This window comes from Neofelis nebulosa, chromosome 3 (assembly GCF_028018385.1).
Source record: "Neofelis nebulosa isolate mNeoNeb1 chromosome 3, mNeoNeb1.pri, whole genome shotgun sequence".
NCBI lineage: Eukaryota > Metazoa > Chordata > Mammalia > Carnivora > Felidae > Neofelis > Neofelis nebulosa.
This window is the reverse complement of record NC_080784.1, coordinates 40,789,900-40,807,975: the sequence shown is the minus strand read 5'-3', so window position 1 is coordinate 40,807,975 and position 18,076 is coordinate 40,789,900. Positions and strand designations below refer to the sequence as shown.

At 38.3% G+C, this 18,076-nt stretch overlaps 1 protein-coding gene across 12 annotated transcripts in view; it reads left to right on the top strand.

Moving 5' to 3' along the window:
- The window catches only part of CSGALNACT1 (chondroitin sulfate N-acetylgalactosaminyltransferase 1), a 354,851-nt gene that overhangs the window by 140,374 nt on the left and 196,401 nt on the right, over window positions 1-18,076 (top strand). The window contains exon 1 of one of the 12 annotated variants that reach the window (XM_058720466.1): window positions 16,949-17,040. The exons of 9 other annotated variants lie outside the window; for them this stretch is intronic. The gene's annotated coding sequence lies outside the window, so the exon portion shown is untranslated. Of the gene's footprint in view, window positions 1-16,948; window positions 17,041-17,695; window positions 17,795-18,023; window positions 18,043-18,076 lie in introns of those variants that run through there. 2 more of the 12 variants (XM_058720468.1, XM_058720467.1) reach the window with 2 other exon arrangements.

Below are 18,076 nucleotides of genomic sequence, written 5' to 3'. Positions count from 1 at the left end.
AGGAGGCTCTGGCACAAGGAAATCTTCATTTGTGGGGAATAAAAATTTTTTTTCAAACCACAGTATTTTTGTAGGTTTTATATATTTGTGGTCTTATGTAAGTTTTATGTATAGGTGTAATTCTCAAGCATCAGAAGACAGGATAAGAGCCATCAGGAGCCAGAGTGGCAGAAGGTATAGAATCTCAGAATATGTATACTGTTGAGGAGGTGGTCCAAATAGTCTAGGTTGCGGGGGGAGGGGGGGCGGCATTTGCCCACTGGGAGAGTAATGCTGGGCACTGGAAGGAAAGACAAAGGGTCTTTGGCACATAATTAACCACATCATCTTTCACTGTAAAATAGAAGATTCTTGTGTTCCATGGGGTAGGTACCCAGGGTCCAGATCCAAAGTATTTAACTATTTGCCTCCAATAACCTCCTAGACCTAGAATCAGGTAGAGGTCTCTTTTCTAGGCACAGGCCAATACATGGTTTTTAATAAAAATGACAGATTTCTCAGGTCAGCACATCACTGAGGGGAATAGATATGTTACCACTTTCAGTGAATGGATCAAAAGACCCTTCTTGGCTTAGGGGTTTTCCCTCTAGAAGGATTTATATTTTCATTATCTTTCAGTTCTAAATAGTTTAATAATTCATGAATTATTTAAAAGTTTATTGGTTAATATCCAAACACCTGGGGGTTTTCCAGTTCTTTTTGTTATTGATTTCTGGCTTAATTTTACTGTAATCAGTGAACCCACTCTATGTAATTTCAGTCTTTAGAGCAATTTGTTGAGACATGCTTTCTAGCCCAGCATGTGGTCAATTGCTGTACACATTCTATTTACTCCTGGAAATGATGCATAGTCTACAGATGTTAGGTCTAGTTTTCAAGAGTGTTGATAGTATTTAATTAAAAAAATGTGTCAGACCAACTTTATGCTGCTAATAATAGACACTTCTTAAATTAAGGATGTAGAAAAGTTAAAAGTAAAAGGATAGAAATATTGGTGTTTTTTTTCCCCTGTTTGTTCTACTAGCTCCTGAGAGAGTTGTGTTAAAATATCTCACTCTGATTATGGATTACTGCTAATATTATTTCTCCATTTGGTTCCTTCACTCTTTGCTTTATATATTTTGAGCCCATATTATTACATGTGTACAAAATACAGAATTGTTATATAGGTCTGATAACAATAGTTTGTCTTTTCTTTAAATTTTTTTAAAAATGTTTATTTACTTTTGAGAGAGAGAGAAAGAGAGAGAGAGAGAGAGAGATAATGAGCAGGGAGGGGCAGAGAGAAAGACACACACACACACACACAGAATCCGAAACAGGTTCCTGGCCCTGAACTATCAGCACAGAGCCTGATGCAGGGCTTGAACTCACAAACCATAAGATCATGACCTGAAGTCAGATGCTTAACTGACCGAGCCACCCAGGCATCCCAGTGGTTTGTCTTTTCTTAAAGTGTACTTTGATTAATAGAGCTCTTCCAGCTTTTTTTGGGTTAGTGTTTGCATGCTTCTTTTTAATCCCATTACTGTCAAACACTATCTTTATATTTAAATTATGTCTCTTAAAAGCAGGATAGTTAAGTTTCATTGTGTATCTGGTTTGTTAATCTTTGTCTTTCAATTAGATGATTTAGTCTGTTTGCCTTTAATGAACTCTCTGGGCTTTAATCTACCATCTTACTATTTCGATTTTCCACACGTATTCTTGTTTGTTTTTCCTCCTTTCTTGCCTCATTTTCAATTAGGTAATTTTTACTTTTCCATTTTTCCCTCTCTTGTATTGGCTTATTACTTATACAAATTTCTATTTTCTTTTGGAGAGGGTACAGCATTCATATTTGACTCATTAAGGCTAATACAAATTAGTATTTTTACCACTTCCTGGACAATACAAGGACCTTAGAAATTTATAACTAGAATACCTTAGTTCCATATATAATCCTCCCAGACTATTGTACTATTCTTTTTTTATTTTAATGTTTGTTTTATTTTTGAGAGAGGGAGAGACTGACCACGAGCGGAGAAGGGGCAGAGAGAGAGGGAGACACAGAATGCAAAGCAGGCTCTGGGCTCTGAGCTGTCAGCACAGAGCCGGACAGGGGGCTCAAACCCATGAACCATGAGATCATGGCCTGAAGCTGAAGTCAGATGCTTAACTGACTGAATCACCTAGGCGCCCCTGTACTACTCTTTTAATGTATTTTGAATAACTCCAAGAGCACAGATAGTGGTAAAATGTGGAAAAATTAATGGGAAGTAATGAACCTGGAATATTTAATATCTTTTTAAAAATGATGAATATAATTTATTTAATTATAAGTTTTTATGATTTATTTTTAATAATGGTTGTGTTTAACAACCAGCTTGCAAAATTCTTGAAAATGTGATAATTATCTCTTGTGAGTCAATATGAACTGGCTCAATTATGCCATTGAGTGAGGTCATTTCTTAGAACAGGGGCCAAGTTTAATAAAGATAATCCTTGGAATTATAAGCATCTCAGCACCCAGACATGGGTATTTATGATTCCTGCACAATAAAACAGCAATCGTGTTTTGTCAAGTTCAACAAACAGGGGCACATTTTGCTGATGACCTGGATGAAGGAATTGAAAAGAAGTTTGTAGATGTGCAACAGTGCAGTACCTGTACGATGGAAATATAATATAGTAGTATGCGACTGTGCATTTCTTACAAACTGTATTTGGTGATGGTCATGTTATAGCTTGAAATTGGCCACGGTGTACTATTTACTTCATGGGCTTATTGGTATATATGTTACTATGTGATTTATTGTTTTGTGTTTTAGACTAAAGATGTTGAAGAAAATTACAGATTCAACCAATAGTGTCTACTGTCCGTAGCATTACATCATGAACAGTATAAAAAATTGTGGAAATATTCTTTTTTTAAAAAATTATTATATTAAAATTTTTTTTAAATGCTTATTTATTTTTGAGGCAGGGGAGGGGCATAGAGAGAGAGACAGAGACACAGAATCTGAAGCAGGCTCCAGGCTCTGAGTTGTCATCACAGAGCCTGATGTGGGGCTTGAACTCAAGAGCTGTAAGATTATGATCTGAAGTCAGACGCTTAACCTACTGAGCCACCCAGATGCCCCAAATCTACTGACCTTCTTAAGAATCCTAGGGTAAAAAGTTAACAGATGTTACTGACTTCAATATAACAGTTGCTTCTTTCTACATTTTTTTTATTCTACTGGAGTTTTCCTAGACCTTGGACTAGTTATCTTATTACCTCTGTGAAAACTATAAAAGCCTCAGGGTCTTCACAGTATTTTTAAAACTTAAAGAGAAATAGCTTTTAGTTTCTCTGTTCATCTATTTAGAATATAAAATAGGTAATACGTCTCCTTTTACCTAAAAGAATTTTCTGTTTCTGTGTCATCACCTCTTAAGCTTTTACTTCCCAGAGTTCTTCTGACAGATTTTGTGTCTTGTGATCCCCATGTGAGCACCTTTGCTCCTTCTGATGGCCCTACTTGCAACTGGGAAGGAGCATCTGACACAAGCTTTGGGTTAGGTGCTACCAATGGGGTGTTGATGCCCTTTTTGCCCAATACCCATAACTCAGGGTATCTTAACAATAAAAGATAATATTTTATTTTTTAAATATTTTTTTTGAGAGAGAGCAGGAGCAGGGGAGTGGCAGAGGAAGAAGGAGAGAGAGAGAATCTCAAGAAGGCTGCACACCCAGGATGACCCCAGGGCTTGATCCCACAACCGTGAGATCACGACCTGAGCTGAAATGAAGAGTCAACACTTAACCCACTGAGCCACTCAAGTGCCCCAAAAGATAATATTTTAATAAAAAATTATTCTTTTCCATCCCTGGGAAATCCTCCATACTATGTGATCATTTAATGAGTGCTCACTGTGGATTAGTTATTGCATTTTGTACTTTCTCCTTATATTATCCTCCTGATTAACCTCCTCATGTAAATCCAATCATTATCCTCATTTTAGGAATAAGGAAACTGAGATTTAAAAAGGACAACTTGCCCAAAGCTTCAAGGGGTCAGACTGGGATTTGAACCTAAATTCTTCTGGCACTATAATCACTATATTACTCTGTGACTTGTGGACACATTTGTCCTGTTTCTCCTTTGTCACTCTCTCTCTGAAGTAACCTCACTGGTCTCTGCTTCCCATTTCCTTGTCAGAATTAGTCAGTATGCCTTGAAATTTAAGTCTGAGGACAGAACATTTTGTTATTGTGACATGAAAGTATAAGCTATTCAAAAATGTTTTTTGAAAAAGGAGAAAGTTAAAACTTTAAATAGTCTCCTCCTTTACCCTCACTCCACATGAAGATGATCATCAAGTCTCAAATGCATGTCCTATAAACCTGTCCCTGGCCCACCCAGCCCTCCATGGTGCAGGCCTCCAGTCCTTCCCAGTTGGGTAACTGCTGGAGTCTCTAGTTGTTTCCACACCTTGGGTCCTTACCTCTCTAGCCCAGCCTCATCATGGCCCTACAAAGAACATTTTAAAATACAAGTATGACCATTTCAGTTTCTTGCTTAAATTCCTTTAGTGACTTCATTGTCTTGAAGACACGATTCCTTCACTTAGTGGAGGTTTCCAGCTTTCTCAATCACTTCATCTGCTTCTACTTTCTCTTAAGTATCTGAAATTCCAGCCACGTTCAACTTCTTGTAGGTTCCAAACTCTGGCATACTTTCTCATGCCTGAGTTTTCTGTGGGCCCTCCTGCCTTGAATGCTATGCTGTTGTCCTCCCATCTCTTCCTTCATCTGTACTCCCAACTTTCACAACTCACTGCCTTTCACAACGCAGATGTGAGTCTGATAAACCTAATCTGATTAGCTGCTCTTTCCCTCTGCTCCCATGGTAGCCTGCCTGTGCTTCCTCATACCCTTTAGCCTTTGGAATTGTGGATGGTGAGGGCATAGATCATCTTTGAGCTCTCTGAAGGCAAAGATGATAGCCTCATCATAGAACTTGACACCTTGAAGGCACTCGGTACATTTATGTTAGATGAAAAAGAGATGAGAGCTTTGCCTGTTCAGCCACCTGCCCTCCATTAAAAATTTCTCCTACAGAAGAGTTCAGTGTAGAAGGAAATGGATGGTAAATGTAAATCCAGTGGGAAGGAAAAACTCAGAAGAGACTGCAGATGCAGCTATGCTAGGAAAAAGTGCTAGCTAAGAACTTGGGGGAGTCATTTCATGTCTCTGGACTGTGATTTCTAGAAGAACGGATGTTGGATGCCATGATTCTAAAAGTTCTTTAGGTCTGTGAATACCAACCTTGCAGTCACACTTGATAGCCATTTGTATTATAATTTTTTTGGTATATAGAACTTCCCAAAAGATCTGGAACCTGATTATTTCCTAATCATGATAGTGAGTACCAATCTCATTTTAAGCATATAAGAATATAATGACTTTTATTGAGTCCTTCTTTTAAAAACTTACCTATTCTTCCTTCAAGTTGCTAAATAAATGACATGTTAACATAAAGCAGTACAATTTTATTTTAAGATATCCTAACATGTCAAAATACATACATCGAAATCACTGCAAAGTAATTCAATGAAGATACTTTGGGAAGCTATTCCTGTAAGACTGTCTTCACTTAAAATATTTTTGGAAGCTCTTGTTCAGAATTATCCTTGAGCACCTGCACAACCTTTTTTTCTAACATTGGCAAATCTGTCTTTGTAGGACAGATTTGTGAACAAAGGGGGTGACTGAACTGTATTACTGTTTTATTTATTAGTTTACTTGCTCTGCTTAGGAAAGTGATAATATATGTTCATTTGGAGAGCATAGAATAAAAAGGAAAATTAACAGAGTTTATATTCCAGTTAAACATTAATCAATCCTTGGGAGAAAATACCAGAAATTATGGGGTTTACAGCCTGAAGGTGATTGAAGTTGAGAATTCTCATCTAACACAACAAACCTTTTCTCTGCCTCCTTTGTCAATGCCCTGGGATGGCATTTGTCTGGAATGGACATTTGTCTGGATGGAATTCTGGATGCCTGATTCATAAAAGGAGCAAAATCCCCCCATGCTATCTTTATCTTGGACTCCAGACCTTTTTTTTCCCCCAATAGAGAAAAATAGTGAAGGAAAAAAAAAAAGGAACTAAGGATCTCCCTTAATTTAACCAGAGTATTATTTTGGTATATATATTTTTTAATAATTTTAACAATATGTCATGTGTTTTATTTAAGACCAATGGAAATTCTACTGTTTATATCTTGTACCTTGCCTCTTTTACTTAGCATTGTATGATTGCCATTCATTACATTTTGTAAAACATGATTTTTAGTGGGTAATTTTATTCCATAGTATGTATTCATATTGTACTATCCATTTTCCTATTGTCTTTATAATAAAGGCATATGGATGTCTATTTGGTTGTATCCACAATGATAAAAAATATTATAAATTAAAATATATTTGTCAGTTTGATAAGTTAAACTACGTAAAAGTGGAATTTTTATCATTAGTGAGGTTGAAATGTTTCACATATTTTCTGTCTTGTTAAATGTTCTTTTGCCTTATAGTCTGCTTTAATATAAATATTGCCATCCAAACTTTTTTTTCATTTTTGTTTCTAGATACATTTTGCTCTTCCTTTTATTTTAGATTTCTGAGTCATTTGGCTTTAGACCTTTCTTATAAAGAGCATATAATTGGATGTTGAGAATCTTTGTTTTTGTTGGGGACGTTTAACCCATTTACATTTATTGTCATATTTCATAGGTTTGATCTTTTTGTCAATTAAAAAAACATTTCTTCTTTATATGCCTCTTGTTATTCTCTTTGCTTCTGTTATATGGATTCTATTTTTGCTTGCTTTCTAGTGATTTAAAAGGCACATATCCAGTTTTTACTCTTTTGATGCTAATTTTGTAGTTTTAAAAATAAAATTAGTTTATTTATTTGACTCAAATTAGCTCTGCAAGCTCATCTAAAAGGGGGCATTCAGAAGAAGTCATGAGCAATAGCAGATTATTGGAATCAGTGTTTATTCTTTCAAGTAGACTATTCTGAGGGACAAAATTCATTTGATTTCAAGCGTTATACTTTCGTGTATACTTTATAGTAAAGCGAGCTTAATGAGCATTTCTCTATCAATTAGACCCTTTGGGTACTTCAAGACTAACTTAAAATAAATAGTAAAAAAAAAAAACTTTATCCAGGTACTCTTTCTCTGTTATGTACCATTCCTTCTTTGTCACCTCTCACTATGTCTTTAATGTAGGGAGTTGGAGAGCAACCAGCCCTTGGTAGGTGAGGGAAGCATGGGGTGATAGAAATAGCTCTGCATTGTTAGATCTTGGATAAGTCACTTTCCTTCTGGGCTTCAATTTCCATATATGGAAGTTTAAGAGGTTGGAGTACATAATCTCTGAGGTCGCTTATAGCTCCAATCTTCAATAATTAAACAAAGTTTATTAAGTACCTATTTTCATAGCTTCAGTAAGGCCCTATAAAGAATGACAAACACAAAAACAATCTATGTTTAAAAAGTAAGAGAAAGAAAAGGTACTAAGCTGATGAGATTCTGTATCTTGATCTGTGTGCTGGTTACACTGTATAGCGGTACGCAAAAATTCACTGAGTACTTTTATCATTCTACTTGTGTATTTTATCCCTCAATAAATAGGAAAACTAAACCAAAAAGGAAGAAAGGAAGGAAGGAAGGAAGGAAGGAAGGAAGGAAGGAAGGAAGGAAGGAAAGAAAAGAAAAGAAAAGAAAAGAAAAGAAAAAAGAAAAGAAAAGAAAAGAAAAGAAAAGAAAAGAAAAGAAAAAAGAAAAAAGAAAAACTGGCAAGATTTTTAAAGATTGTAGCTATGAGGCAGGATGGTGTAGTGGAGAATCCACTGAAAGTACATAGTGAGTTTAAATCCTGAGAACATCAAATATTAGCCTTGGAATCTTGTGCACATTATTGAACCTTTTGAGACTCAGTTTTCTTAGTGAAAATAAAATTTGTGGTTTCTGCTTTATAAGGCAGTCAGGGGTATTGAATGAATTAAAAGGCACATAAAGCACCTGGCATTTGTGTGCCAGATTACAAAAAAGATGCAGTAAGAGTATTAAACAAACTATATGACAGATTCAAAGAACTAAAAGATTTTACATCGTTCTTTTAAAATCATCCCAAAATTAATAAATCCAGGAAAGCCCAGTAGTGTTAAGGAGACTATAAAGAAAAAGTCAGGCTCCTATTTTTCTGTTGACATGCAAGCTGGTAATACCTCTTTTGGAGAGCCATCTGGCAATTTATAATAAAAACCATCCAGTTTATAATTATGATCTTTAAACTGTTAATCCCACTTTTCAGATTATAGCCTGAGGAAATAACTCCAAAAGGAAGAACAAAATTTATTTATTTAAAGATGCTTGACTAGGTTATAATAATGTGTGGGAACAACTAACTGAAAGATGGCTAATTAAACCATTTTAATGATGCAGTGGAATATTGTTCCATTTAAAATGACAGACACATGGACTAAGTAGATATATGGAGAATTCAAGCAAAAAATTAGAAAATAGTGTACACTTAGTGAACACAACCACATAATACCTATGCCTGTGCAATGATAAAGGAAGTGAATTTTGTAAATTTCTGGTTCTATGTGGAAAAGTGATCTGTATTTTAATTTTTGGTTTATTATAGTATAATGATTGTTAAGTGAGTAAATAAAAATAAACACATGTTCTGAGATAGAACACAGTATCTATGAAAATAGTGTATGAAATATAGAATAAAAATGTACAGCAGGTATATAGGTGTAGAAAAATTGACATTGTATTCCTCATAATATTTAAGAGGTTGCTCACCATTGCCTTGTGAAAGGAGTTATCACTCTCAAGAAATGCTTTTCCTAGAAATAATTTCCAAGTCAGCTAAAATGCCAAAATATGGAGATGAGAATTCATGAGAGAAGTTGTTCTTAAAGATATCAAGTTCCCTATCAGCTGCATTTTTTTTCCAGCTGCTTTTTCTTTCTTTTCTTTTGTGATAAAGTAGAAGGTTTTATAGATGCTGAAATGGTTTACAATTGCCTTATTTAGTTGCTCCTATTTTTTTATGTCTCCCCAAAGGGTCACAAAATCCATCATTTAAAAAGAGAAAATGATGTGTTTTTAGTGCAAAGAGAGAATAGCCACTTTAGAGAACCAACAGGAGTGGAAATAAATGGAATCGGGCACCTATAGCTGTAACATACTAAGTACTTTGGATCATCTCAGATGTCAGAAGCTTCACAGGGAAGATGGAATGAGGTGCTGGGTGATGGGGTACCTCCTTTTCATTACTGGAAGGCCTAAATCAACTTGTTAGTGGTTTTGTAGTGAAAGGCTGTCAGAGTGCACAGAATATGGCGAGCCCGGGTGGAGGGATCCTTTGCCTTCCCCTGGGCCTTCCTTTGGGGTTGTCTCTTTGGAACAGAATACCTTTGGGAAATAATGGATGAATTTGCTCTGTGTGGGAGGGGTCTGGGTGTTTTAGGGGATGCAGGCAGCTTTGTATCTGAAATGTGTTTGGTGTTGTGGAAAATTTTTGACCCAAGTTACACAGTGCAAGGAAGATTCCCCAAAAGAGGACTGGCAAGGATCATAGAGTTGGAAGGAATCTTAGAAATCGATTAGTCCAAACTTTTAATTTTGCCAAAAAGGAAACAGACCCAAGGGGGAGAAATGACTTGCCCAAGGTTATAGTCACCAGTGAGGACATGGCCAAAACCAAGTCTGTTGCTTTCTGGCTATTATTTTTTCTGCTCCACCTTGTTGAAATTGCCCTTACATTCCATCATCACTTCATTACTGACTTTTTCTGCATTTTTCACACAAAAGATTAGCCTTCAGACTTAGAAATGTAGCTCTTTAATTCACAAAGATTTTCTTGACGCCATCAGAGGTGTGAGTCAGCAATCATGATCTCTATAGCATTCATTATTCCAGAATCCTGTTTGTCTAGTAGTGGGAGAGAAGTTTACTTTCAAGAGCTTGACTCTGGAATCAGACCACCTGGGTTCATATCCCAGCTCCACAGCTGGGATGGTGGATGACATTAAGCAAATTATTTAACCTCTTTGAATTTTGGTATCATCTGTAAAATGGAGGATCATAATAGTATCTATCTTTTAGTTCCCTTAGGTGAGGATTAAATGGGATACCCCATTAGATGTGGACCTGGTTTACAGCAAGTGCTCAATAAATGTTATTGCTATTATTATTGTTCTGAGGATAGTTAGACCTATTTCTGTCAAAAGTCTTAAAGAAAGAAGAACTTTTTTATTTTTTGAGGGATGGATGAGTATTATCTAGGCCCTTAGGTTCTTAGAAAGACTTTTTTGGGATTGTAAAATTCCTGAAACTTTCAACAATCAGAAATCTTTCTCTGGTAGTCTTTTATGGATCTAGTGTTAATTTATTTTCTGTAGCTTTTCATCCAACAGCTATCTTAATTACCCCAGATTTAACTACTATCTTACATTTTCCCCCTATTTTTGTCTCTCAATTTTTATAGCTTTAGGAGGTATAATTGATATGTACTAAAACCACATATTTAAAGTATGCACTTTGATTAATTTTGATATACACATGAAACCATCACCAAAATCAAGAAAATGAACATATACATCACCAGCAGTGTTTTTGTGTGCCCCTCGGTAATCCCACTATCTTGGTACCTCTGGGCCCCTCCCCATCCCCTACCCCCATCCTCAGCCAAACACTGATCTGCTAGAATTTTATTTAAATGGAATCATACTGTATGTTTTTTATCTGTCTGGCTTTCAGCATAATTATCATCCATGTTGATTCATGTATCAATTGCACATTTATTCTTATTGCTGAGTGTTCAATAATTTTTTCTTTGTGCAGTCTTTACCTCTGTCTTGCTTAACTGGCCATGATGTGGCATAAAAACACATTTTGATGATTTGAAAATATTAATTGGTGAAATGTCTGTGTTTCATGTTCTTATTTTCTATTTCATTGTTATCCAGTATACATAGAAAATACTATACAGCAATTGTAAGTTCCCTGAAAGTAACACCCATTTGCATTCTGTATGCACATTTTAAAAAATGGTGCCTATAAGCAGTATTTTTATTTATTTATTTGCAGGTCAAGATTAAAATTTCCTCCTGTCTCTTTGACTCTCAGTATTAAAAAAAAGCATACTTCCATTGGCCTAACCCAGTGAATTGACTGAATAAATTCAATTATATAAATATTTGCAACAGTTTTTATTTTTACGATGAAATATTTATTCTGTTAATGTTACGGTCTTTTTTTTTGAAAATGTGGACAGTATGTTCTCACTTCCCTTGCAACTGGAGCATAACATGAAATAAACTAAAAATTGACACTGCAAAAGTAATACATTTGCAAAATAATGAGAGATCGTTTAGGAGGCAAGTCCATTTTTATAATGGCTTTTTACCAACACCATGGGATCTCTCAACTATTGACATTCCTGCATCTGGGAAGGAAGAAGATAAAAATTACCATTCAAAATGCCCATTCAAGTTTGATGAAAGATTTAATTTCTTCATCTATCACAGTGTCATGAGCCCTATGAATACTATGGATCAAGCCTCAGTGCCAGAAGTTCCAAGACGTGTCAGTGTGGAGGGTAGAATTTAGCCAGAGGGAGTCATAAAGGCAGAGAAAACAAACTTTACCCATTCTACTTCTTAAACTTGTGTCCTAGGCAGTTGTCCTGAGTGCTTACTTTGCCCAAGAAGCCTGGGAATGCAGTAATTTAAAAACTGAGCCTGTAGTGGAGGATGTGTATACTGACCTTAAAGATTTTATTCTTTAAGATCATTCTAGTGGCAGATAGAGGTTTATATGGAACCATGAAAAGAAGGTGTGGTTTCTGTACTCAAAGGTAACTTGGAGAATCTGGTCCCAACTTTTATTTTATAGGTGACTAGCTCAAGGTCATAATAACTTAATAGCAGCACTGGGACAGACCTGTGATTTCTGAACCACAAGCTCACTCTCTATGTTGCTGTTGTGTTGCGACTGGCTTGCTGGTGTGTAAGGAGTTGGGCTGTATGATTTGTTCTCTTTGAGCTTCTCTACATAGGGATCTGTTGCCTTGGAATTGCATCCTTGATGAGCTATACTTCTTGACCATTGATTGTATCTTCTTTGAGCTGGTCTTTTTTAAAGCCCCCTTCCCTAGTGTTAGCATCTGAGTCTAAATGCTGTCCTGGATCTTCAGCCCTTGTCTGTGCAGCTTGTCCCCAGCTGTAACATAGCTTCTTATGTACAGGGTGTATAAGAATGTAGTGTGGGTGGGAAGCAACAGATAAAGATCATCCTCCTTCACTGAGAATCACTAGCTTGGGCCAATCCCTTTTACAGACCTGGAGACACAGGCTAAGAAGTTATGGACTTATCTAAAGTTTCACAGTAGTGCATTTAAGATGGTATCTTAGGGGCGCCTGGGTGGCGCAGTCGGTTAAGCGTCCGACTTCAGCCAGGTCACGATCTCGCGGTCCGTGAGTTCGAGCCCCGCGTCAGGCTCTGGGCTGATGGCTCGGAGCCTGGAGCCTGTTTCTGATTCTGTGTCTCCCTCTCTCTCTGCCCCTCCCCCGTTCATGCTCTGTCTCTGTCTGTCCCAAAAATAAATAAAAAAACGTTGAAAAAAAAAAAATAAGATGGTATCTTAGTCAGCTTGGGTTGCTATAACAAAACACCATAAATTGGGTGGCTTATCTACAACAGGCATTTATTCTCACATTTCTGCAATCTGGAAGTCCAAGACCATGGTGTCAGCATAGTTGGGCTCTGGTGAGAAACCTCTTCTGGGTTGCAGACAGCTGACTTCTTGTTGCGTTCTCACATGTCTAGAAAAGAGCTAGATAGTTCTCTGGCCTCTTCTTCTAAGGCACTACTCCCACTCATGATGGCTCCACCCTCATGACCTAATTACCTCCAAAAGGCCCTACCTTCAAATACCATCACCTTGGGATTAGAATTTCAACATATGAATATTGGGAGGGACACAAACATTCAGTCAGTCCCTGATTGATGAAAATCCAAATCTCTTGTTCTGTGCGGGGATTAAGTACAGCAGATCTCCCTGAAACACTGTTCATGCCTCATTAGTATCTGTGATGGTATTTAGCCCATGCCCAACAGCTGCAGTATCTAATGGGGCGGGGCTGGCCCAGAAGAATGTATTAGGAGTGGATGTCTAATAAAATGAACAATTGCATGTGAGTGTAACTGCAGCACTGCAGACCGTGTGCTGGAAAATAGCTCTCTTTTATGGAGGTACATCAACTGTCTGTATCGTAACTGATCTAGGTCATTGGTCTCACAACTAATGGCAAACAGAGCAATGCATTTTCTTTCCAAGAGACTAGATATAACTGTGATCTTCTCCAGTTGAAATTAGTCTGTCTTTCATTCTGCTCTAAGAGTAGATTATTTAGATATGTTTTTTTTTAATCTTTTTTTAAAAGTTTATTTATTTATTTTGAGAGAGAGAGAGAGAGAGTGAGCAATCAGGGGAGGGGCAGAGAGAGAGGGAGAGAAAGAATCCCAAGTAGGCACTGTCAGCACAGGGCCCAATGCAGGGCTTGAACTCATAAACCGTGAGATCATGACCCGAGCTGAAACCAAGAATTGGATGCTTAACTGACTGAGCCACCCAGACGCCCCTGGATCTCTGTTTAGCATGTGAATCATTTCATTCTTGAACATGTTAGCGGTTCACAGGTTGATAATGTGAGGGTGGCTCAAGCAGGGACCCCAGAGGGACCCCACTGCCTAGCTTGGGAGGCACTTGGTAGGTCTTTATGAGGAAAATATTATTTGATACCCTTTAAGGTGTTAGTAGACCTATACATTTTAAAAGAGACTTCAAATAATTTAGCAATATAATTTTGTTCATAGTCTTGATAGTTCTGCTAATAGTATCTGAGATTGTCCCCATTTATCAGAATGAAAAATTGAAATGAAGAAAATAAGAGTGACCTACTTCACTGGAAGGATTAGGAATAAGAAAGAGATAAAGGGATATCTTCTCATTCAGTCTGCTTCTTTACATGCTAGATCAGGACATGGTGATCCTGTTTTTCATTTCACAGGATAATAGAAAAGCAACACTTTTTGGGAAACTCATGACTTTTAAAATATACTATTTTCAGTATAATTATTTGATGTGGAAGGAATGTGGTCAAGAATATAGTTACATGTGATTTGTGATGTGCAGTATCCAAGGGCACTTTCTTTTCTGAAACATATTCTTGAGAAAGATAATTTTAGAAGTTGTCCACACAGTTCCTGACACTGTCCCTTTTCTGTCTTCCAGTACCATAGAAGACTCCACTGATATATACAAATAAAAGACATTACTACCAAGATTTAAAAACATATACAGTAAAACCTTGGTTTGTGAGCATAATTCATTCTGGAAACATGCTTGTAATCCAAAGCACTTATATATCAAAGCGAATTTCAAGAACCATTGGCTTAGTTGTGATCACGTGAGGTTGGCATCATGTACTACTCGTACTGCGAGACATCTGCTGTTTATCAAGTTAAAATTTATTAGAAATGTTTGCTCATGTTGCGCAATACTCGCAGAACAAGTTACTCGCAATCCAAGGTTTTACTGTATATTATCTACATATGCACAAAGAAAAATCTCACAGGTAGCTTGAGTTGGCAGACACATATCTAGTCTCTGTCTGTCTCGATGCTTTTCTTTTGGTGTTTTAGACACATTGATGATGAAAGGGCTTGTTAGTCTTCCTTCCTTCCTTTTTTTTTTTTTTAATTCTTTTTAATGTTTATTGCTTAACCAACTGAGCCACCCAGGTGCCCCAGTCTTCCTTTCTTATTTCTCACATTTCAGGAATCAATGTGTCTGATTGATGGTGGTGTAGATGGACTGAAGATTTAAAGATTGACATTTATGAAAGTGAGGAAGCCTTGGAGCTGAAGGCATATGGATGGATATTATTGCACCAATGGATCATTTGTGGTTTTGAAGCTCTTTAGAAACTAAAATGCCGGGAACTTTCACTTAGGATTGTACATTGAATAGAATGGGTTGCTAGATTGTTAAAATATGATTGATCTCAGTGTAACTCATTTTCAACATTTTTTATTTCTGTTTTCAATAGTTGATTTTGGTTAGTCTTCTTTTAATATGATTGAAAGCTGACTTATATATGGAGTACTGTAAATTAATGTATGTCAAACTCATTACTGTGGGGGTCAGATGGGGCAGACTTCCTAACCTTTAGAATACTGCCAGGAACTTCTAAATCCAAGTATGTGATTTTTCCATGGATGTTCTCCCAGCCACTCTCATGCACATCTGCTTTCCCGTGCTTTTTTACCATAACTAAAACTTGCAAAGCCACATAAGTGTCTCCATAATCCTTATTCTTTAGGCTAAACTGTCAAAATCACAGTAGGCATCAGGTGACAGGAGAGGGGTGTTGTTGAGAACTATTTTCTGAATTGAACAAAGCAAGGCACTTTATCTATATACCTACAGTTGCTTTCCTGGATTCAGCTTTTATTTTGAGCGCATTCTTATTGTATGTTTCTTTGATATTCAGGAAGACTTATCCAAGAGTATGTTTTTGCCATTGTGATTTCTTGTAAAGGATGAGAGATTCAGGGGATCAGCAGGGGGCTATGTTCTCAAGGCCTCAGTGGCAACCTCTGGCATATCTTCAGGCCACCACTTTAATTCAGTATGAGCCCCTATAAGCCCTGTACTCTTTTAGAAAACCACACATGAAGACTAGTGTTTGCAGGTAAGACAGTGTTGCACAATAGAAAAAGTAAAGGCTTGCTTTCCTTTTTCTCTTTAGAGCTTTGGCTTTAAAGTTGGAAAAATCCTGGCTTTAGCATGTACTAGTAGGGAGGTTTCTTAACACCTTTGAGCCTCCTTTTCCCCATTTGTAAAATGGGACTATTAACACACATATCCATAGCATTGTTGTGGGGATTGAATGAGTTCCTATGTAATGAACAGTGCATGGCACATTGTAAGTGTATAGTCCATGTCCCCTGCCTTTCCTCTAATAGAGGGTGTGTCCAGTTGAACACACCCACTTCTCCCTAACATACCTTCCGTTTACCTTCAGTAATTTTCCATGATGCTAATTCCCCTTCCACCCGGATCTCTAAGGGAGTCCTGTCAGTGGTTCTGCCTTCCTGTCTCTTTCCTTTTCCATCACTAGCTTGAGATGATTGCTTTCTTGGGGAACATGATTTTTGGAACTGCTAAGGAGACAGCGTACTTCCTAGAGCCAAGGATTGGAGTTTTAATGAGTTCTTTCACTAGGAAAAGAGCAGGGCACTGGGCCATCCTGTGGCTCTTACCCTGCAGTTTGGCATTGCTAGGGCTGGGCACTTAGAAGCTGGATGAATGTGGACTACTGTGTGTGGATGAAAAACCTGTGAACGTTTCTCTTCAGGTTGCTGGAGAGAGAAGTACAAATTAGATTATTAATGATCGTATGGAGGCAGCACAGTCTATTTAGTTTCATTATTAAAACAAGAATGGTTTTGGACGATGTGGATTTTTCCCCTTTTAATTTAGATGGCAGAGAATATTCATTAAGGATATCAATAAAGACCATGTCAGTGATTTAGCCTCCAAAGCTGCCCCCTGCATGCTAAAAGACAGAAAAGAAAATTTAAGTGGGTGAGAATGAGAATGTGAGATTGGAAGCCAAATTATAAACTCATTTCAACTCTTGGCCCGCAGGCTCTGGAATAACATTATTTGTTGTCAAGGATGGAAAACAACTCAGATTCAGGTCCAAGTGATTATTCCACTTTGGCATTGCTGCCTTTCTGCCAACAGCAATTCCATTTGGACATAGATTAATTAGCCAGGCAGGGACGGAAGTGCCGGTTGTGAGAGCAAAGCCAAAAGAGGCAGAGCTGCAGCCCAAGTCGCGGTGGAGGGCACAGCGCTGGGCCGTGAGAGGACCCCCCCAGGCTGGCCCAGCGAACTTGAACCCTAAACTCAAGGTAAACTGTAAAGAGGGTGCAAACACAGATGGCCTCCTGACTTGTATAGTGATTGACGTACCTCACATCGTTACTGTTACTGGCAATGCCTCAGAGAAAACCTTCAAACTTAGTTGAGGGAAGAAACAAAAATGTGACAGATCCACCTTAGCCACCAGGAGGCTGTCCCCACAGAGAAAGGACAAGTGGTGGCAGGCTCTAGGAGCTTCTTAGTCTTTTCTTTGACCGTGTATAGCCACTCCGGACCTTTTTGATTTCTGCATGTGAAACGGGAACAATAGTGTTTTTCACTTTTTGCTGTTACTTGAATTAGAAAGACAGATGAGACATAATTATGAAAACTCTTGGGAAAGATGACTCTGCGTTAATTAATTGAGGATAACATTGTTACCACTTATTTAACAGGAGGGCGTAGGCCCTTTCCAGAATATTTTCCCTGCCTTTGCTTCCAGAGTGATTTGGTTGTACCTTTTTTCCCTCCGTTTTTATCTTCGTTGACGCACGTGTGGCCTCCAGTGGAACTCCTTAAAGGCAGGGGTGGCGTGGGGCGGCCGCCGTACCCCACCGCTCAGCACTCGGCCAGGACCGCGGTGAGGGTGAGAACGAGGGCGGGGCGGGGCGCGGCGCAGGCGGCTGGGGCCGGGATTCCGCGGGGCCGCGCGCGGGCCGCGAGGGGCCGGGCCGGGGACGCGTGCCCCGGAGATCCGGGCTTTCCCGGCGGCCACCCTCTCTGCCCCTTGGGCAAAACTTCCAGGTGGATTTGCTCTTTTATAACGTTGCATTTCGTGGAACCATTAAAAAAAAAAAAAAAAAATAGTGGTGGCGCTGCACGCGGTGCTTGCAGAGGGGGGCAGCACTTTCACTCCTGACCCCAACCTGGAAGCCTGAGTGATTTCAGTGCGCGCAGAGCATCCAGGCTGAGCGAGTTCAGAAGCAGCGCGTGGGCAGCGGGCACGTTTCTTTCTGGCGAGGTTTGCGTTTTGGAGAAAGGTTCCTTCTCAAGTCGGTGTGACTCTACTGTGCTTTCACACACGCT